Source organism: Canis lupus, chromosome 24 (assembly GCF_003254725.2).
Source record: "Canis lupus dingo isolate Sandy chromosome 24, ASM325472v2, whole genome shotgun sequence".
Taxonomy (NCBI): Eukaryota; Metazoa; Chordata; class Mammalia; order Carnivora; family Canidae; genus Canis; species Canis lupus.
The window spans coordinates 5948041-5970587 of record NC_064266.1 but is presented as its reverse complement, the minus strand read 5'-3'; positions in this window follow the sequence as shown (position 1 = coordinate 5970587).

Sequence of the window (22547 nt, the reverse complement as noted above, 5' to 3'; positions counted from 1 at the left end):
CCTACCAGTCTGCCTCTATGGACTGAGTTAGTCCCACCATCCCTATTGGTTTACTTTTTATCAAGAACACACTATCAAACTATTCTTCATCAAGCACCTACTTTTAAACTGTGTGGTAGATTGTTGCAAATACAGCTCCTTTACCCATGCCCTCAGGTAGTCCCTCCCACACTGGCTTTGGGCATAGCCATGTAGCTTGCTTTGGCCAATGGAACATTAGCAAGCATACTATAGACAGAAGGTTGAAAAATGTTTGCATATTAGGACACAATCTCTATCACTTTTAGAGCTTTGCAATTGCGATGCAAATAACCTCAAGTTTGCCCACTGGATAATGAGAGTCCACACAGAATAGAAAAGACCAGGTAGGGTCATCCTTGACCAGTCAAAACCCAGACAATTTAGCTGTTGATTGTGGACACATGAGCAAGCCCATTTAAGAGCGGCATATGTTTTTGGAGAAGCCTATCCTGAATTTCCAACCTACAGAATCATAGGTTAAATAAACAGTTGTTGTTTTAGGGCAACAAATTTGGAGTACACAACAAAAGCTAACTGATGCTAATTATGGTGTAGGGATGAAAGAGATAATTCACAAATATAGCACTGTACCTGGCATATTGTAAATATTTAATATCATAAATATTCAATTCATATCATAAATATTACTATCCTATGTGATGGGAAAGTACTAAAGAAGTAACAAGGACGTTTATGTCCTCAAGGACTTTCCTACACTCTGGTTATGTGAATAAACCTGCTCATATGAAACGGTAAGAGAATAATCCAAAGCACCATGTCTTTGAGTGCAAAAATACTTGTTACTAATATTTGAATATTCTCATAGAGAATTCTTCACAGTTTGTACCTGAAGAACAGAAATGATGATTACATGGAGAACCTTGTTCTGACCCCTAAGATGAAGTGGGTGGGTTTGATTTCTTGTTACCAAGGTAACCTCTTTCAATAAACCTTGAAAAGATAATTACTCTGTGTGAAGACTTGCTTTGCATTGCACACCAATATAGTTCACAGACAATACATTTCCATAAGAAACAACAGACATGTAGGATCACCTGGATTTTATGAAGTGCAACTATTCAAAGTGTAAACTATGTGTTTATAAAAGGACTTCTAATCACCATTAGTTTAAAAGTGGCTCATCTCAATGTATAAGAAAGAACTCAAGTATAGGGACTTAAAAATATAAATTCATCCAACCTCCGCATTTACTAGTGATGAAACTGAGACACAGAAATATTAAACTATAAGCTCAGTGTCTCAGAGCATAGTAAAGGCAGAACTAGACTAAAAATCAGGTTTCTTGATTCCTGGTCTAGTACTCTTCTGATCACTTTGTGTATTTTTCTATGGCTATCTACCAATGAGGCAGAATGCATTTTAAAAATATAATGTTATTTTTAATTCTTTAAGGTAGCAATTAATAGTTGACAACAACTCAAAAATGCAACAAAGCACAAATTAGACTATAACACCAGTCCTTCCACCAAGAAATAATCATGGTTAATTTTTCAGACATATCTTTCCAATCACCTTTCTACAGACAGATAATGTATTTTTAAAAGAAGAAAAGCAATCACATTGTACTATGTTTTAACCTGTTTTTTTTCCTTTAATACTTTATTGTAAATATATTTTCCATGTGATTAAATATACATCTATAATACCATCTTATTGGCATGATTTATCAGCATGGCTTATCTCTCTGTGGTTTTTACATAGACAAATTCATTAAGCTTGATTCTCAAATTAGGTCTGTCTTATATTTCTTCTGCCTGAAAGGTCAGCCTCAATTTGCTCCAGACATAATTCTAGTGAGTCCTAGGAATCCAAAAAGAATAAAACCACCTTAGTCACAGCATAAGGAAAAGAAACCAAAGCCCACAGCTCTTAGACATCACAAAAGGGGCTCAGTATTGTTCATGAAAAGGGTGTTGCATATTAAAATCACAATTACCCCCTTTCTCTTGTTAAATTGGAAAAAATCAACAAGTCTGACAACACATAATATTGGAGAGCATGCATTGTGTGGAAAAAGCAGAACCCTCGTGTATTAGAGATGAGAAGAGAAATCCATACAGCTTCTAGCGAGAGAAATTTGGCAAAGTCCATTACAACCCCAGTATATTGAAAGTACATCTCTCAGTTCAGCAATATTTACCCAACTCTAGGAAATATCATTCACTATCTAGGAAATATCATCCATATTTATCATTGCAACACAATTTCGAGTCAAGAAAGCCTGGAAACAAGTAACTACTCATAAATAGGGGATTGGTGGCTTCTTCATAGAATGTAAACCTCCACAGACACAAAGAATGAGAAGACCTACTATATAATGATACAACACAAGGTCCGAGTATTAATGTTAAGTGTGACAAGCAAAAGACAAGATAATACATAGACTGTGCTGCCATTTGTGTAAGATGAAATTATATTTATTAGCACAAGAATTCTGAAGAGATTCCTTTGTCATTAAGAATCTTGGGCACCATGGAAATTGATATGATTGATCAGGTAGCAACTTGGATCCAAGTTTGGGCAAATCTACACTGATTAGCAGCAAACAAGTTGTGCTTCTCATGTCGCTTATATTGTTTATAAACCAGTCTGCTATTTGTTTTTTTATTTTCCTACAGATTGCTGCTTTCCTCAAGGAGACTGGGCAAATTAAACAGTGTTTAAGGCCAGAACAAGGTCACTTCTGTTTTAGGATATGACTGATTCTCCAGACCAACACTTGCATTGGCCTTTTATAAACAAACCTTTGACATGAGTTCTGAATTAGCCCATGAGACTCCAACTAAACAGTTAAGTTGAAAATAGAAGGGAGAACATTTTCACAATCTTTTCTATTGTTGCTTATTATTTTATGTCAGTGATGCAGATGGAGAAGGTCTCCTGCACATAGAGACTGAGCAACTGAGAGGCAGAGAAACCTGGACTTACAACCTGGTTATATCCATGGGATGAGTAAAATGTTTTCTCTAAGGCCTTCTGTAGACACACACAGATATATTCCAATCATGTTCTGACCTTTAAAGTGTAGAGCCATAAATCTCCTATTACAAGAAAGACTACTACTACTGTCTGCAGTCCATTACTATCAGCTCTGTTCTGCAAAAGGATGGACCTTAGGCCTGTCGTTTCTCCAGTTATTGTGGCCTTGTCTCTTTCCTTTACATTATCCTTCTCAGAGCACAGTATTCAATGTCTTCTGCATTTCCTACCTTCTGTTGGAATTGTGAGACACGGGTCAGACCATTTAATGGCTCAGCCAGCTTTCCAGAACTTCAGTGATCTTAAAGTCTAATCTGTTCAGCTTTTGAATTTTCTAGATCTTCCTATATATCCATAAATTTCTCTTTTTTAAGATTTATTTACTTATTTTAAAGTGAAGGAGAGCAAGCAAGAGGAGGGGCAGAAGGAGAGAGAGAGAATCTCAAGCAGACTCCACTCTAAGCATGAAGCTCAATGTGGGGCTCCATCCCACAACCCTGAGATCAGGGTATGAGCCAAAATCAAGAGTGAGACACTTAACCAACTGAGCCATCCAGGGGCCTCTATGTCCATGAATTTCTGAGGGCAAGAGATTCAAAGCCCAAGTGCTCAACATTCAGGTTTGCTTCACGTTGGTGTCACCTGATATCCCATGGCAGATACTGTGAGGGTGACTTCCAGAACCTCTCATTACTCACTCTACATGTTGAAAGCAAATACCAGGGGATCCCTGGGTGGCTCAGCAGTTTAGCACCTGCCTTCAGCCTAGGGCGCGATCCTGGAGTCCCGGAATCGAGTCCGCATCGGGATCCCAGCATGGAGTCTGCTTCTCCCTCCTCCTGTGTCTCTGCCTCTCTCTCTCTCTCTCTCTCTCTCTCTCTCTGTGTCTAAAATAAATAAATAAATAAATAAATAAATAAATAAATAAATAAATCTTTAACAAAATTTAAAAAAAAAGAAAGCAAATACCAGTGATTATCTGCCTGAGGGTTCACTTCTTGCCTGTGTATAAAGCAAACCAAAAGTGTCAAGAGTCAATGTTTCTGGAGTCATCTTCAATCAGTGATGAATGGGGAACTAGTCCCTAAAGATCTCAGTTTTTCTCAATTTTCTCATCCTTTACTTGTAATAACCGTAGGCATGTTCTACACAGGCTCCCAGAGTTCTCCAGCTACATTACACTCTAGCTGGCCAAAGTGGTAACCAGGTTGACCATATGCAGTTATAAATGCCGCAGTAATGTGATAAAATAAAATATCAAGAGAAATCCTAGTTAGTAAATCACTTATCTCTCAACACTGGATTGAAAAAAAAAAAAGCCCAAAAATATTTTTAATTCATGGGTAAACTAGCTGGTAAAAAAATAAAGGAATTCTTTGAAAAGTAGAAATAATGACAAAAAGCCAATCCAAAGAAAAAAGCAATGTTGATGCTAACATTTTTTTCTCTATGATTGTCTCTAATCTCAGGTTCTCTAAACCTTGAATTTTAGTGGGGCATGTGATAGGGAAAAAGAGATAAAACTTGTGCCCAAATTGGGAGGGGACCTGATCAAGAATCTATACATGAGGCTGGACCCTTAGAAGACAGTGCTCTGGAGTGCAGACTAAGAAAGAATACCAGACTGGTGGGAAAGATGATAGTAGTCCATTCATGTCTCACCTTGACAATAAAGAAAACATTAATAATAGTAATAATTTTTAAAAGAAACTTGCTTAAAAAACTGTGACCATAAACCACCATCACCAAATTAGACAGAATTAATGTAGCCCAAACATCCCGAAATAATCCAAGCTCTGATGGTAAGTTTAAGTGTTCCTGAGTTGGTAGCACCCTGAGAGCTGGCAGAAACAAAGGCAAATCCTTTCAGAAAGGACCATCATCCTGACTCAAAATTCCAAAGCACTCCAAGAGATGATCTAAAAGAAATGAGCTCACAATCAAATATCACCAAATATGTAAGAAACAAGGCATGATGAATGACAGTCAGGAAAAACAACAAATGAGATAATCAGACTAATAATGATTGCAAATATTAGAATAAACAGAAGATATAAGATAAATAGATTTAATAAATGTAGAGGTATCAAAGAGATGAAAATCTAATGAAAGAATAAGAGACACTCAAAACTGAACAGGTATATTGGAAAATGAACCAAATGGGACCTCTTAAGAAAACCGTCATAAATAAAATGAGAAATTCAATGGGCAGGGAAAACAGCAGATCAGACACATATGAGATGAGAGTTCATAAATGGGAGAATCAAACTAACAAAGGAACCCAGTGATGTATGGGAAAACACCATACAGAGCTGGTGTGCTGGAGAACAGAGTGAAAGGATCTCATGGGTGATCAAGGCTCCAAAAAGCAAATTAAGAGGCAATCTCTGAAGACATAATCACTGAGATATTTCCAGAACTGCTCAAAGAATTACATAATCCTCAGATGCAGAAAGCACATTGATCTTGATCAGGATAGATAAATGACAGATAAATGGGTAGATAAAAATCCACATGTAAATATATCCTAGTTAAACTATATAACCCCACATTAAAAAAAGAAGGAAAAAGCCTCTTCTAAATAGCCAGGGAAAAAAGACAAATATATTACAATTAGGAAGAGAGCTGCTATATCAATGATGATAGAAAGCTCAGGACTGTAGGATAGTTTTTCAAAGCACTAAGAAAAAAGCTACTGTCAGCACAGATTTGTACAGTCAGTAAAGATAAATTTAAAAAGAAAAAGATTAAATAAAGACATTTAAAGACAAACAAAATGGAGACTTTTCTATCAATAACTCTATTTACAGAAACTTCAAAAGATAAACTTCAAAGAAAAGCCATCATGTTCAGAAAATCTAAGCTACAAGAAGGAATGGAAAGCAATGAAAATTATAGACATGTCATGGTAAGTCAAAGGAGTTAAGAAATAAGGTTGAATAAAATCCTTGACAACAACAGTATAGAAATTAGAAGGTGGTGATTGGAGGTCAAGCACTCTAAAGTAAAATCTTATTGTTTGGGAGAAGCATAAAGAGTGCACTGAATGTGAGACTTTGTTAAGTTTACACCAGGTAAGTGTGCTCAATTTTCTATAGTGTATGAGGAGGCCTTCTGGGCATGGGGTGCTGTTTCTTTTTTTTTTTTTTTTTTTTTTTTTTTATGGGGTGCTGTTTCTTAATCTAGATGCTGGTAACATGAGTATGTTCATATTGTGAAATTCCAGTAAGGTGTGCACCTACTATACGTATATTTTTCTCTTTTTTAAAAAAGATTTTATTTATTTATTCATGAGAGATGGAGAGAGAGACAGAGAGAGAGAGAGAGAGAGAGAGGCAGAGACACAGGCGGAGGGAGAAGCAGGCTCCATGCAGGGAGCCTGACATGGGACTTGATCCTGCATCCCCAGGATCACTTCCCCGGGCCGAAGTCGGCACTAAACTGCTGAGCCAGCCAGGCTGCCCCTAATGTATATTTTTCTATACTTAAATTATACTCTACTGAGAATTTAAAACATAAGGAGGGAAATTTCTAAGATAACCACTGAACTAAAAGAAATAGGGTTATATGATTTCCCAACACGGAGAAAAGTGAATTAGAGAAATACACACATGATGCAAAAGAAGACAAACAAGGTAAAAAAGTAAAGGAAGAAAAGAAGCATAAAAAGGCAAAGCAACTGAAGAAAATGTAAAATAAGATAATAAAAGAGAATTCAAATATCTGTAATCACAATCTGTAAATTTTGTTAAAAAACAAAAATTTAATTTTCAGTAAACTCTGCTTTTATATCCTCTCAAAAAAAGAAAAAGATAAAAATTTATGGACCACCATAAGAACTTTGAAAACATAAAGCAAATGGTTTTTATTATCATACCTAAAACAAATGGCATGAGATATTATGCAAATACTAACTAGGGTTGGTGTAGATGTGTATAATATTACACAAAAATAGGCTTTCTGAACAAAGCATTACTCAGAGGTAAAATCAGTCGCTAAAAAGTGGTAAGAATTTCAATTCACAAAAACATTGCAGGAATTCTGAGGCTGTATGATACCAGTAACAGCTGTAAAAGAAACACAATTTGCAGAAGACTGGAAGAAATTGGCAAATCTATCATGGTAGTGGAAGGTATTTAACACTTCCTTCTCTGTAATTGAATGATCAAGGACAGAGAGACAGAGAAAGAAAAGCATAGAGATAGAAAGGATTTGAATAATAGTAGGCACCATAGCTTGCTCTTTAAAAAGTGTTATCCTTGGGAGAAACAAAAATCATTTTAAAACATGACTTCAGTACCTGAAATAAAAACACCTACATATCTCTGGATAAGTTTGTTTAGAATGTTCTTTTAAAAATGAATAAAATAAAATAAAACCATATGGATTTTTTTTCTGATTCCAAAACCAATTTAATATGTTCAAATAAAATAGCAAGATCTAGTAAGTGCACTGTTCGGTGTTTGGTCTTCATTAGACATCCTTAATCTCCGGTGTGAGGCAGGAAGTGTTTTTAATGAGTCTGTATTGCGAGAGTCACACACATTGTCAAACCCAGTACAGGTGACCACAGGCCTATCAATTAATTAAACCGCTCCGTTCTGCTTTGAAGCCTGGAAAATCACTGGTTTGAAATTGTAGAGGAAAAAAAAAAAAAAAAAAAAAAAAGAAATTGTAGAGGAGAAAACCAGGTCAATATATTAGCTGAGATTACAGAATCCTATAAAAACATGTTTTTTCTATTCAATTAGAGGGTGCATTTATTTATTTATTTTAAAGATTTTATTCTTCTATTTGAGAGAGAGACAGAGAGAGAGAGAGCATAAGAGGAGGGTGCGCAGAGGGAGAGGGACAAACAGACTTCCTGCTGAGTGGGATGCCCAATGCAGGGCTCAATCCCAGGACCCTGGGATCATGACCTGAGCCAAGGGCAGAGGCTTAACCAACTGAGCCACCCAGGTGCCCCTAGAGGGTGAATTTAAAAGGTAAGAACTGAGCAAATGCTGCTTTTATCAATTGGAATTTTTCCTATTCTCTCCCTGAGAGCAACAGTTGGTATGTACATGCAGCTCTTAGGAGTCAGAAGCTTCAGCACAAGTGGAAAATGACATAAGGTGGAGAATAGGCTATATATTCTGGTGTCCATTTAGAGGCAACAGTGAGAACAGATCCACTGGTTTCAGACCAGGCACCTGGTTCTTTCCCTGTTACTCTGATGAGCCGTTCAGAGATTTGGCAAAGTATCATTATTCATTTTGCAACCTGACAGGGAGCCATTTACAAAGGTTTGCTTTTTCTTTGGGGCAACTCCCAAGCATGAAAAGAAATTCTTTAGATGGTTTATGTATTTGTTTTCCATTGTTTTCATTACAAATAACAGCAAAAACAGCGAATTTGTGTTTGTGTTATACATAACACATATAACACAAACAGCAAACACATATAACACATATAACAGCAAACACATATAACACAAAAAGCTCATATAACACAAATTTATTACCTTCAAGTTCTTAAAGCCAGAAGTCCAACGTGGACTCACTGAACTAGAGTCAAGATGTCAGCAAGGCTGCCCTCCTTTCTGGCGGCTTCAGGGAAACAGTCATTTCCTTGGTCATTTGGTTGTTGACAGAATTCAGTTCCTTTCAGTTGTAAAACTTTGAGTTGAGGGCCATTCCCAGCTTTTAGAGGCCATGCACGTTCCTTGGCTTCAGTCTGTTTCTCCATCTTCATAGCCATCGGCAGTGGGTAAAGTCCCCATTATGCTTCAGATCTCCCCTTCTTCTTCTATCTAATCTCCCTCCCCAGAGTTGGAAATGGTTCTCTGCATCTAAGGATTCATGGGATTAAATTGGACCCCACCCCCACCCCCAGGCTAAGCTAGGCTCCTCTCCCCATTGCAAGGTGCATAACCTTATTCACAGCTACAGAGTCCCTTCTGCCATCCATATAAGGTTAAATAGTCATGAGTCCTAGAGATTAAGTCATGGACATTTCTGGGGCTTTTGTTCTGCTAATCACAGTGGGATAAAGAGGTGGTCCCAGCACAGCTGAGGTCTTATAGCTTGGGGACCAAGTTGGCACTTCAAACTGAGGAAAGTCCTTCACTGAGCAGATGATAGCTCTGTCGTTGAGAAGGGGAATGGGGTGAGCACTCTTTTCCTGTTCACTCTTGCCCTCCTCTACTCCCTAGCTGCAGGGTCTGAGCCCTGAAGTGAGGAAAGTCAAGAAGGCAGAGCAGTCTATTGGGCTATGGGTCTTTGCCCTCATTGGCCTGGCCAATGGTTAAAGAATCCTTTTATGGGTTCTTTAGAGGGTCCCTACAGGGCCTCTCTCTGCTATGGTTCTCTTGAGCAAAGGAAGTGCATCTTTATTCAGGTAATCAAATGCACTCTTCTCTCGGCTTCTGTGCATTCAGCAAGCTTTATCCAGCATGTTCCTGCTGAGATCTGTTCACTTCTTCAGCCACCACACCAGATCTCTTTCTCTGATGACCTCATTGGCCCATAGAAACAACTGTATTCTTTCCACTTTCCCGAACTGTCTTTCATTGGGAAGGAGTACAGAATGCCAGCCTTCAAGGGCTCAGGCATATGGTGATAGATAGAGACCCAGCTGGAAGCTCAACTGTATGGAATGGGCATCTATGAAAAGTGGGAGACAGAATGAAGAAGGGGTGGAAAGGGAGTCAGAGAGTCAAGTAGCCAATGAACTCTAAAATGAGGTTTAGTCTCAGGTGGACTTCCTCAGAAGCAGATGCTGAGACAAGAATTCGAAGGCAAGGAATTTACCTGGAGGGTTCCTTCAACACTAACAAAGAAGTGAGGGCATGAATGAGGAAGGAAATGTAGCTTAAAAGGGTGTGTGGTTCGGTTAGCTATATAATGGGCGGCTGAAACGTCATGCTGTGGGAGAACATGAGGAAACAGTGTGGAGGGAGCTCACCTGAGGGGCAGGGTAACTGAGATATTGCTACACCCTCTGCCATCACTCATTTGTTGAGTGTCCTCCCAGGGGATGTTTGATGTCCAGGCATTTCTGGCCTGTGCGTGCAGGAGCCAGCAGCTCAGGTCAAGAGCTGCACACTGGCAGAGAATTCCAACCAGAGAAATGGGGCATCTGGGACCGAGTGAAAATGGGAGCTTATAAGAGAAGCACCCAGGCTGTGACTGAGCCCTCTAGAGACAGATTATGTCCCAGAATCTGGATAGAGATGAGTCTATAAGTGAAAAGGAGCTTTCAAAGCAGAAAGACACAGGGTTCATTGTGACTGAGCAGCCAAGACCAACACATAAAACGACAGCATGAGAACCCTGCGTCCCTTCTCATAATTTGCTTTGGTAACCCCTTTCAGCTGTGACGTTTAATTAAAGCCAGAAGGAAAGTGAGGGAGAAAATGAATGTGTCAACCTGGGGAGGGAAAAGGAGCGGTTCCCGAGGCTCATTCTAAACGGGGCCACGGGCATGTCTCCCAGGCCCAAGGAAGGCTGCGGAAGAGCCCAGGTTTGCTGGATGCTGAGATTGCCTCCAAAGAAAAGACCCTGTGGTGTTATTTCAGGGCTGAAATGGCTTTCTCGGTTTTCTCTTCTTAATTTGCCGGAGACTAGTCCAGAGGAAATAATTAGAGCTGTTTCGGTAATGTGTTTGCTTTACCACTTTCAATTAAGGATGAGAATATAGTGAAGGAGAGAGAGAGAGCATGTGCACAGCGGTAGGATGACTTTATTCGTCGAACATTCCTCCGTGCAAACTTGCATAATACTTTCTTGGTTATTTTAAACGAATGAAGCCCTAAGTGGTTTTCTTTAAAACAGTTTTATTAAGGTATAATTAAGGCACAGTAAATGGCACACATTTAAAGTATACAGCTTTGATAAGTTTTGACATAAATACATGATGAAACTGCTCTCCCAATCAACAGAGTGGATGTATCCATCATCCTGAAAGGCTCTTTATGCTTTTAATGAACCCTCCCTCTGGCCCCTCCTGCTTGATACTGCCATCCCTGCCTCAGGTAACCACCTGCTTTCTGTCATTATAGATTAATTTACATCGTTAGAATTTTGTAGATGGAAACTTTCAGTGTGTACTTTTTTTAAATCTGGTTCCTTCCACTCACTGTAATTATTTTGAGATTCACCTGTGGTTTTTCTTTGTTAGTTTGTTTGTTTTGTTTTTCTGTATCAATAGTTCATTACTTCTTAGTGCTGAGTGGTCTTCAAGTTTTTAAGTTTGCAAAACCAGGTTATTTCTTTAATTCAGAGACATACCCATAGCAGTAGTTTCCTAGGGTCGCCTTAACAAATGGCCACAAACTGAATGGTTTTAACCAACAGAAATGTATTCTCTCTCAGTTTTAGAGATAGAATCCAAAATCAAAGTTTCAGCAGGGCCATCGCTCCTCTGAGGATTCTAGGGAAGAATCTGTTCCATGCCCTTCTCTTAGCTTCTGGTGTTGCTAGCAATTTTTTGTGTTGCTTGGCTCCTAGACCCATGATTTCCATCCCTGCCTGCATCTGCAGTGAGGCATTCTTTCCTGTGAGTCTGTCTCTGTATCTCTTCTCTTCTTAGAAAGACACTAGTTATCTTGGGTTACGGGTCCTCCCTGCTCCAGAGTGACCTCATCTTAGCTAATTACATCTACAATGACCCTAGTTCACATCCTGAGGTTCCAGGAAGGACATGACTTTGGGGCTATCCCATCCAGTACAGTCATTCCTCACCATTAAACTTTATACGGCTATTTAAATTAAATTAGGAAGACAGAGCAAATTTTTTTTTTTTAATTCTTGACCTACCTTGAGATAATGTAAGCCGAGAATTAAATTTCCCAAAGTGTGTTCCAAATAATTACATATGAAATCACGGTCTCTAAAAATAGGAAAGCATGGTCAAAAAAGTTTGATGAATGCTGGGTTAAAAAAAAAAAAAGTGTCTTTATTGTAGCTTTAGTAACATGTATAACTGGAATAAACCTGGCTCTTTTCATTGCTTTTCTCACCACAGCATTGCTTTCAGAAGAGCTACAAAAGAATTGAAAAGCAATTTAAATCTTTATTGCAGAACTCTTGAAAAACACCACAGGGGAAATACTACATTATGTACAGTAAAAATGTCCCCCAAATCCTCATCCATGTCCCCTAAGCCTACTGATTACCTTGAAGCAGCTGCCCCCAAATTGTAGAGTTGTCCCTTTGAATAAACCTCCTCAAACCTTCCCCCCTACATAAATAAAAAGTGAACTGATCTGGACTCTTCTGTCCCATCCTCCCCTCCCAGCTGACCAAATTCACTTTTTTAGAAAGGGGGAAAGCTCTGTTCTTTCTAATGTAGAAAAATTCAGCCTTTAGGAACATCTGATTTTCCTCCCTAGCCTCTTTGCTAATGCAAACACACTAAAACCATCTTAGAAGGTCAAAAAGAAAGAGTGAGGAAAGGTTGTGAACATTGAGAAGTTTTCCTGAGCTTTGGGCTAACATGGGCATGGCTGAACCAAGAAAGAGGTATTGAAGGAAGAAAAATGGCAGCCTCTCAGAAAGATGGTTCCTCCCTTTGCTCAACCCCAAGGCTTTCTGGAGAACTACACAGTGAAAATTGTTATCTTGATGCCCTTGGTTGGCCTACTCGAAAACAGTCTGCCCATATGGACTTCTCCCTGCCAGTTTTCAGATAATCAGTTTACACAAAAAATTGTGCAAACAAGATTTACTGTTCCCAGACTGTCAACAGTCTCGCTTTCTTCCTTCTGTCTTATGACTCCTGTTTTTGCCTTTATTCCTTGGCTCAATCCACCAACTGACTCCTTCTCATGTGAGTAAACAATCTGCCTGCAAAACAAACTAATAAGCATGATGTAACAAATGTCTCTGGATTGTTCCTTGACAAGAAACATTTTTTCTTTTCATCTTGGTCACATGAATTAGACTTCACTATGAATATCCTAGTAGGGTATACCATGTACTCCAGACTTTTCTGAAGTTCTACATTTGCCTTTTGAACCTTTTTAAGGATACAAGAAAGGCTTCAAATGATGATTCTACCCCCAGCCCCGCCCCCACTCCCCATTTACTATGTCGTTACCAATTAGATCTGTGTCTGACCCACAATGTTTTCAGTCGGGAATCACTAAAAACTAGGCAACCAGTCCACTGAACATGTACCATACTCAGGATATACTCAAAATACTTAATTTCTTTTCTATCATTTTCCTTTAATGTAAATTCCTTGCCCCTGGGTGAAAAGCTGGGTAAGTCAAATGAATTAGGCAATTGATAGTATTATGGCCACTGAACACACACATACAAAGTCTCAATTTAGAAGTTAGGCTAACTACTCCTTAATAGAAATGAAATAACTAACTATGGCTTGTCAGTTTTCAAGGGGTATAGAAAAGGGGGTCCTTTTCCATTCTTTCACCACACTGCTTTCTCCTGAGCATGCTGACTGCACAGCCTGCCCTCCTGGGGATTGGACCAGGAAGGCCTGCTCTTGGGAAAAGGCCATGCTCTGGTATATTGAGTGTGTTTATTGTCTATGTCTTGACATAGACAATAAATTCTTTGAGGCCAGGTAAACAATTACCAAACTTCTTTCTGTGGAGTACCTTTGTGGATTCTTCTGGGTGCAGATTTCACAGTGTAGACCATGGTTCTCCTTTGACCAGCCACTCTGCCTCCAGCCCATGGTTCATAGTCTCTCCACTGGGGGCCTCATAATTTCTGCAAGGTGGTCCTCTTGCCCAGACCCTGACATGGCTCTGGGGAGCTCTCTTTCTTTCAGGGCCAACAGTTGGTCCATGGGAGACACTCATACACATTGTGTCCCATGGGGAATGGGAAGAACATTAATCCCCACACACAACAGGCTCTCCTACACCACCACCAAAAGATCTCACAGCCCTTCCCCCTGGGGATTTACTGCGGCAGAAGACAGTCTCCCATTGCAGGTTCTCTGAGTGGTCCCAAGGAAGTAGGCTTGACAAGAGGGTCCCAAGTAAGTAGGCTTACAGCCTCCCTACTCTTAGCAACACAGTCTTGTCTAGAAAGTACTCATCACAAAAATCCTCTCTGTACATCTGCACTCTCTTGAGCCCAAGATGAGAAGCCCAGAAATTTTAAAATTAGTTTTCTTCTATTTTCTTTGTAAATGATGCAGGTGGCATTCTGACTCCTAACTTTGGAATTGCATTTCTAGTGTACTGTACCTTGGTTTTCATTAGGAACTTCAGTTTTAAGATTCTGTTAGAATAAGACATGTGTCAGAGGGGGGGAAATGCTAGCATACCCCTTTTCTAAGAAAAAAAATCCAGAAATTGGACAACCTAGCACTATGTGATCTTTTTCTTTGATGCTGTACTGACCTGATTCTCTATGTATACATAATGTAACGGAAGGACGACCTATGCAAATGTGAAAAAAAATCATGACTCAGAGAAAAAAAAAAGTAACAAATTTAAGTACTTTGAAGTTTTGTGGGGTTTTTAAAAAGATTTATTTATTAATTTGAGAGAGAGAGAGAGAGCACATGGAAGCTGGGGCAGAAGCAGAGACAGCAGACTCTCTGCTAAGCACACAGCCTGACTCACCACCCTGAGGTTATGACCCTGAGATAGTGACTTGAGCTTAAATCAAGAGTCAGATGCTTACCTTAGGGAACCCAGACATCCCTAAGGACTTTTAAGTTGTGTATACAGTAAACAGTATATTCTAAGGCCCAAAACAATTTTTGAGATAAAACATTTTTAAATAAATATTTTTAAAATGAAACCATCTAGTTGTTCAGCAATAAGTTATTTATGAAGCAAATAGACATACTTAATATTCTGGATAACCATGCAGTAATTACAAATAATAATTTAGAACTAGATCCAAACAGTTTTTATGGTTTAATATCCTTTAATAAGTGTGTGTGGGTTCATAAAAAAATTGTGGGAAAGGATAAACACCTATATTTTAAGAGGAGTCGTTCCTAAGTGGTAGGATTGTGGGTAATTTTCAGCTTTACTTTATATTTTTCTACAGTCTCTGATTTTTTTATACTGAATACTTTATAGATTTTAATACCTTTTATAATGAGAAGAAAAATGAGAAAGATGTTTTCATCAAAGGGAAAAATACTTCTGCCACAAATGTAAGGTTTTTAAATCAAAATGATTATGTTTGGGTTTACTGTTACAAAATTCAGTAAGAGCATTTTTATAATACTTCTTATGTATTTCATAATACCCTCTTATGTGTTTTATAATACGTAAACAGATTTCAATTCTGAATCAGGCAGTTTTTGCACATGACCATATCGGTGACAATTTTTTAAAGATATTGACAAGCCAGACCATTTACAAATGGATCTATTTATAGTCTCACAATTTGATGTATATTCATTTTACTCAGTGGTTGCAAACTGATTGTAGGGAGAATTTTAGCTGTAAGGTTAAAATTTGTGAGCATTTTCCCAAGCAAACAATAGGAATAGATCCCTAAGAAATGAGTGGCTTAATATGCACTATTTTTCAACATTCTTGTGAAAATAGATTGCTTGTCTTGCTTTTCAATACTTGATATATACATTGTGTCTGCAATTTCCAATGATAGAGATTTCTAGTCCTCATGTTTATTTGAACACCTATTTCATAGTTGCTATAATATAACCCTATGCTTTACTAACAGTTCTTCCTAAAGCCTGCAAGGAGGACATTCGACTATGTGTGATGCATTTGAGGAGAGCAGAGAGCTGCAGCAGGCCTTAATATGTGCAGTGTGTTCCTACTCGGCCTTCCTTGGGTACTGTAGCACTTACAGATGTAGAGTAAATGTGCAACCAGAATGATCTGGTATAACATTATCTTTTCATTGGAGTTTCTATTTTTGTCACTGTTTCATTCACTTACCATAAGAGCTTAAACCATAGCAATTGGCAGAAGCATCGCTGTTGGTTTGGACTGAAGACAAAGGGACACATGCAAGGGTTTTATTTCCAAAGAGGCTTGGAGAGAAATTTAGGATTTTCCCTAGATTTTGCTGGGAGAACAAATGAGATCTGAAAATAGCTAAGCGCACATTGAAACCAGATTCCTGAGGAGTCTGTACCTCCAATGACACCTGAGGAGTCCTCCAAACTCCACATCCGCTACCAGCCAGTTCAAGCCAAAGCTTAATTTTTATAACTTGAAAGGTGTATTTTCCTGCACAGGGCACATGGGGAGACAGGGAATGTGGAACCGTGGCATTTGTTGGGAGCTAACATCCAAAAATGTCAACACATTTGTGCATGAGATGGGAACGGGCGACTTTGTCCTCACGTAATGGACGGTGACATTTCTGGTAGTTTCTCTCTTTGTTTGGAGGCAGGAAATGCTGAGCCTGAGCATGTTTCACCTGGAGAATTGTGTTTGCATCTGCTGTTTGTGGATCAACATGAGTTATTAAAGAATACTTTCTAAGTAGCCTGTCCCTTTTGCTTCCAAAAGTTGAGTCATGCCCTTACCCAAAATCAGTTGCATAGGCTCCCAAACTTGATTATGCACTATTTCCCATTTTCTGAAATTATGCAAGCTATTTATATGCTATGTAAAGTAATGAAATATGAGGTCAAAGAGATTTTTACATTTTAAAAAATAAAACTAACTGGACTACTTTGGAAAATCTCAATAAAGGTCAATAACTTTAAAAATTGCTATGAATTAACAGTAGCTTGACTATAAAAGATTGGGGAGAAAATGTCAAAAGTAGGATGGTTCCACATTGGGATTATTTTCCAGTTGGTACTCCTGCTGTTGTCAGGGTCATCTCATTCTTGTTCTTCCTTAAAGAGATTAAAAAATCAGAACTGATATGTGAGTCAGGGTATGGTTTAATGCAAGAAATGCTAAGCAGTCCTGAGCACTAACAATTGCTAATTAATCCATTTGCAGGATCAGCCTTCGATCCTATGCCCAGAGATTTCGTTGGTCTAAGATACAAGCCTCTGGATTTTTAAAATTTCCCCAACTAGTTCTAATATGTGGCTAAGTTCAAGAACTACTGCTCTAGAACACTGCTGCTCTGACTTTTCCATACAGTATCACCTGCAGATACCGTGAAATGCAGATTCCAATTCAGCAGGTCTTTAGTGGGGAGGCCCGAGGTTCTGCATTTCTAGTAATTCGATGCTGCCTGTTCAGCAAACACACTTTGAGTGGCCAAGCATTAAAGGAGATGAAACCAGGGCCCCATACAGCTTGATTTGCAACTTCACTGCACTCGCAATCACCTGAAAGGTCTGAAAAATACCAAGGCCTGAGTCTCCCCGACAGGGATTCTGACTTGATTCTCTAGAAGGTGATGTGTTAAATTGTGCGCCATCCTGTCTGTGCACTGCTGCACAGACAGAGAACATTTTTGTTGAGCCATCCTGTCTGTGCACTGCTGCTAAAATGTTGTTTGTTCTCTGTCCTCAGGATGATTCCCCAGTTCTTGTCCATTCTCTCCCCTGCACTTAGAAAGTTAGTCTGTTGCTTAAGGGTTCCCTCAATTAGCCCATATCTTGACACCATCATTCCCAAAGGACTTGCCTTATACTATCAATCAACTCCAGAGACTCTGAAAGCATAAACAAGTCACTCTTTGAGAACAGAGACCATGTGTTATTCTTCCCAGATCCTTCAAACTCAGCTCCTGGAGCTGTAGAAATAGCACATGGGTTTGGAGCCAGATGCCATTCTCTGTGGAAAGCTAGCTTAGTGACAGGTTTCAGCTGCTGAGAATGTTTCATGCCTCCATGAGCTGAGAGGCCTGGTGTGGAGAAAGAACTAGAGAGAGAGCTAGCCATCTCTAGAGAGAATCTTTGGGAATGCAAAGAGCAATCTGAATGTCTAAATTCACACCAAAAATTAGAATGTTGAACTTGATATAGCTCTTGGAATGACTGAATTAGAGCTTATTATGAATCTTCAAACCAGCAAAAATTTGCACAAATATGTGATTCACTGTAGAAGATCGAGAGCAGAAATCTTTCAGAGATTGAATACTTGAAAAGAATTCGTTGAACATTTATTATGGGCTGCTGATGGCAGAAATGCTAATATACACCAGAGATGCCGCACTCCCAGCATGTAACTTCGGAAAGAGCAACCTCTCAGCTTTGCATAACAGATACTATTTATCTTGTTGTGTGTGTATTTTACATTCATTCCACCATTTAAACCTCCAAAGAATCTGCCATTATTCCCAGATTATCCTGCATGGCACTTTAAGGATTTCAAAATATATTCCCACCCATTATCTCCTTTGATCCTCATAATAACCGACAGGACCACTTCACACTTGAAGAAAACAAGACTCAGAGAGGTCAAGGAACTTGTCCAAGGTCGCACAGCCAGGAGATAACAGAGTTTAGATTTGAAAGCTGATTTGGCCAAGTGCTCAGTACCCTTACTTTGTGGTAATATCTAACTCACTCAGAGCAACCACAGTATCTGTGGATTTTAAGGCTGCTTTATTAGGCTAAACTCACCTTTTTTTTTTTTCTTTCACAAGACACCTAACATCTTCCTTCAACAAAGGTGTTAAGGACTCCTGAGAAGCAGTTGTTTTGGAAGCAACACAAAGAAAACAAAGTTTCTTTACAGCGAAAAATCTGTTAAGTGCTCCTTCCTAACTTCCTGGTTTCCAACTCTCTGCATACTATGGAAACATCAGTTTTGTGGCTAACTAGTGGTCCACTCCATTTACCTAAAGGGAAGACTATCTTGGAAGTAAACAAGTATTATAAAAGCTTAAAACATCAATTCCAAAGAATTAGTGAAAAAAAATGTCAGAGTGAACTATGGGTGTGTGGCAGATTGCATTTTCTGAAAACGGCCACATAAATATCTCCCTCCCATATGTCCCTCTTACATGGAGATTTGGCATTTCTCCCATGGAGGAATGGGGTCTATGTCCCTCTCCTTGATGCCAGGTAGGTTTTGTGACTGTAACAGAAGCGCCACTATGTTCCTTACAAGGCCAGGTTATAAAAGGTGATGTAGCTTCCATTCACTCCCTTGGATGCTCACGCTGGAATCCAGCCACCATGCTGTGAGAAACCCAAACTAGCCCCATCAGAGAAATCGCCAAAAAGGGCCCTGTGGATCTGTTCCAGTCAGTAGCCAGTATTACCATCAGATGTGTGAGTGCAGACACCTCCAGATGATTCCAGCCCCAGCCATTAAGATGGACCTTGCTTTCCAGTCTTTTCAGCTAAGGTCCCAGACATCTTAAAATGGATACAAGCCAGCTTCACTATGTTCTACCCAAATTCCTGACCCACAGAACCCACGATCATCCTAAAATGGCTGCCTCATGACATTACACTTTAAAGTGATTTGTTATGTGACAACAGATAACTGATACTGGATGACTGATTTTTCTATCATTTATTATGACTATAATATCAGGCTTTCAGGATAATTGAACCATTAAATCTGAGGCTGTTACATGTAATTTAAGCACATTAGAAATCCAGACTTATAGTTTATAGTCTCTGTAGTAAAATAAAAATGATAGGTGTGTTTGAAATAAAGGATGAAACAATTCTAAATGTTAAACGCTAATGTAATTGCTAACCACACATCATTGAATAGGCATGCAAATAATAGTGCACAAAGAAATGGTGAATATTAAACTATAATTCAAACAGTATACTATAGAAAAATTGGGGAAATGTCTAGTTATTTTTTATAAATGACCTACTTAGGGATATCGAAGACACAATTACAGCCAAAGTTTAATTTTCACATGACGAAATATCTAATTACATTTTATTTAAGCAAAATGAAGACAGGTAGATAAACAAATTAGAAATGAGTTTTGTTTTCATGTCATTTGTTCATGCATGTAATGTTATTCTATTTATTTATTTTCTCTTCTCATGAATAGGGTAGTAGAAAAATGAAAGGGAATTGGGAAAAATTGGTTTTGAGAAATATATAAGTATTTCTATACATACATCTTAGTTTTCTAATATGTATATTAATTTGTGTGCACTTTAGCTCCTTCAAAAATTTAATGAGCTGTTAGCACCTCCAGTTTCAGAAAACTATTGGTTTTAAATATAGTAAACACAGGATCATGAAACAGGCCAATTACATCACTTTGATTGTGTTGCAAGATGCTTGCCTGAAGACTAGCTGGTCTAGCTGTCTTTTCTTCTCCCAGATGGAGAAGGAAAGACCTCAGGACAAAAGGGATACACAGGGAGGGGGAGCCCTGGGCTCTTTGAGGTCAGATGCTCCTTTATTCACCTCCTCTTTGAGTACAGCATCAAGGGATCCCAATTCAAGAGAATAATCTTTGCACTCTGTTAAAAAAGAAACAAGGAGCCCAAGTTGGAGCCCTTTGCCCCCTAGGGAGGGCAAACCAACACTTAATTGTGGTTTCCATGTATCCCAGGGATATGATCTTGTAATAATCAATCTGAAACTTCCAGATCAGTTAGAGTGAGGTCGTCTGCATGATAAAAACCTTGCAGTTCCCATCTCCACAAAAAGGACGAGTAGCAACCTTTTCTTTTCTTTAGTTAGTAACTCTTGCCCCACCTCCTGCCAAGAGAAACCTTCCATTTCCTACAACTGAGAGTTTCTCTACTTGCGAGATGGGATGCTATCCTATTCGTCAATCGCTTAATGAAGCCAATTAGATCTTCAAATTTACTCAGTTGATTTTTTTAACTCCTTCTTTATGATTTTCTAGTATGCAATTAATTTTATGGGAGGAAAACCCTTAAAGCAACTTGCTTCTAAATGAGGTTTCTAAAATCTGTTCTTCTCAGAATTTACAAACGATACGAAGCTTTTCAAGGGTGCAAATGTTCATAGCTCTCTCTGCCACTTTATTATATCTTATGCTCTCAAAGCCCAGAAGCAAAAGTCATTTTGGGGGAGTTTATTTACATTTCTGGGAAAGATTTCCTGCCTCTGTACTTCATCCCCCCCCCAATAAAATCTAAAACTTACAGATAATTTCTTTCTTCTTTAAATCATTATTCAATAAATATGTTAAAATTCTACTGTTTAAAACAAAAAAAGGAGGGATGGTGGGAGAGGGGATAGCAGATTTCCTTGTGGCTCTGGAGAAAAGACATGTTTAACTAGAACTAAATTAAAAAGCAAAACCAGAAAATGAATAAAGAGGAATTCCAGCTGCCAGCTAGGGGTCTCTTCCAAGGACAAGTCATCAGACACAGTAACATCATACAGACTAATCTGATGTACACTGCAATCACCTAGGGGCATTTTGAGACCTACCTGCCTAGGTCCTATTGACTGACATGCAGATTTTATAGATGTAGAGCTCCTAAGGCTCCTGGGGTGATTTTAATATACAAAGACGAGTGAGGACCCATTTAGGACAAGAGAGTTCTGATTGCCTTCTAAAAGGGTTGCAGGAGATGTTGTGTCTACAACATCCAAATGCCATTCTGCTGAGCCTCGCATTGTAGTAGGTACCTAAGAAGAAGGTGAAATTTAGATTTCTTAAACTTTCGCTTTTTACTTACAGTATTTTCCTCTCCAAAATGCTGCCTGCCTTAAATAAAGGCTTGCTTGCCAAGGATATCTATAGCAGTGGAGTGAGTTTTGTTTTTCTTCTTTTAATTCTGTCTCTCAGGCCAGATTCATTCTCTTTGAGTCCTGATCATATAAATTATTGATTTTTGTGACCTGGAGGAGTGATGAGAAATGACAGGAGTCCCACTTCGGGGATACCTGGAATAAATTCAAGCAAATTTGCTTGATGGAGCATGGCCTACAGCCTGAGCATGTGTAGAGGCTAAAAAATGCAAAAAAACAAAAACAAAAAACCCCACAAAAACCAAACAGCTAATGGAGGCAAGTTTCACACTCCACTCGGTTTTCAGGAAACAGGAAGGCACCTGCTGTTTACTTAAGCTTCTCCAAATGCAGGTGTTTTGAATCTAAATTTGAATGGGCTGGCATTTCTTCCAAAGCAGCTTTGCACTGCAGCTCTTAGAGTCTTAAGTAACTCAACATATTTATAGGCAAGGTTCTACCTGGGCTAAGAATTAAACACAGCCACTGCTGCCTTTGTTCCAGAACCATAGACTTGCCTGATTGTGGAAGTTGTGCCCCTCAATTCTCCTGAGGCTCTGGCTGAGAAACCTCAACTGCTTACTGGTAACTTTAAGAGGTGGAAGTCCATGGATAGAGGAAGGTCACGTGGTTTGCTTGATGTCACAGCCTACCAATGAAGTCGAGAGATAATAGGACCCAGCCCTCTGCTAGTGGCCCAAAGAATTTCTTCAACTGCCACTTGGTACTGGTTGTTTCTGTGTGTGGTGTGCGTGTGTGTGTGTGTGTGTGTGTGTGTGTGGTGTGTGTGTGTGAATATGCCTGAACAGACACCCTATGTGTCCTTATGCATGTTAATAAAAGTGTTTCACCTTAGAAGGAGCAGTGGCACACAACTTGAAATGTCTGTCACGTTTATAAAGAATGTCTGCGATTTCCAATCCAATGAACCATCAGGGAGTGAAGGGACTATATGCAATTGACA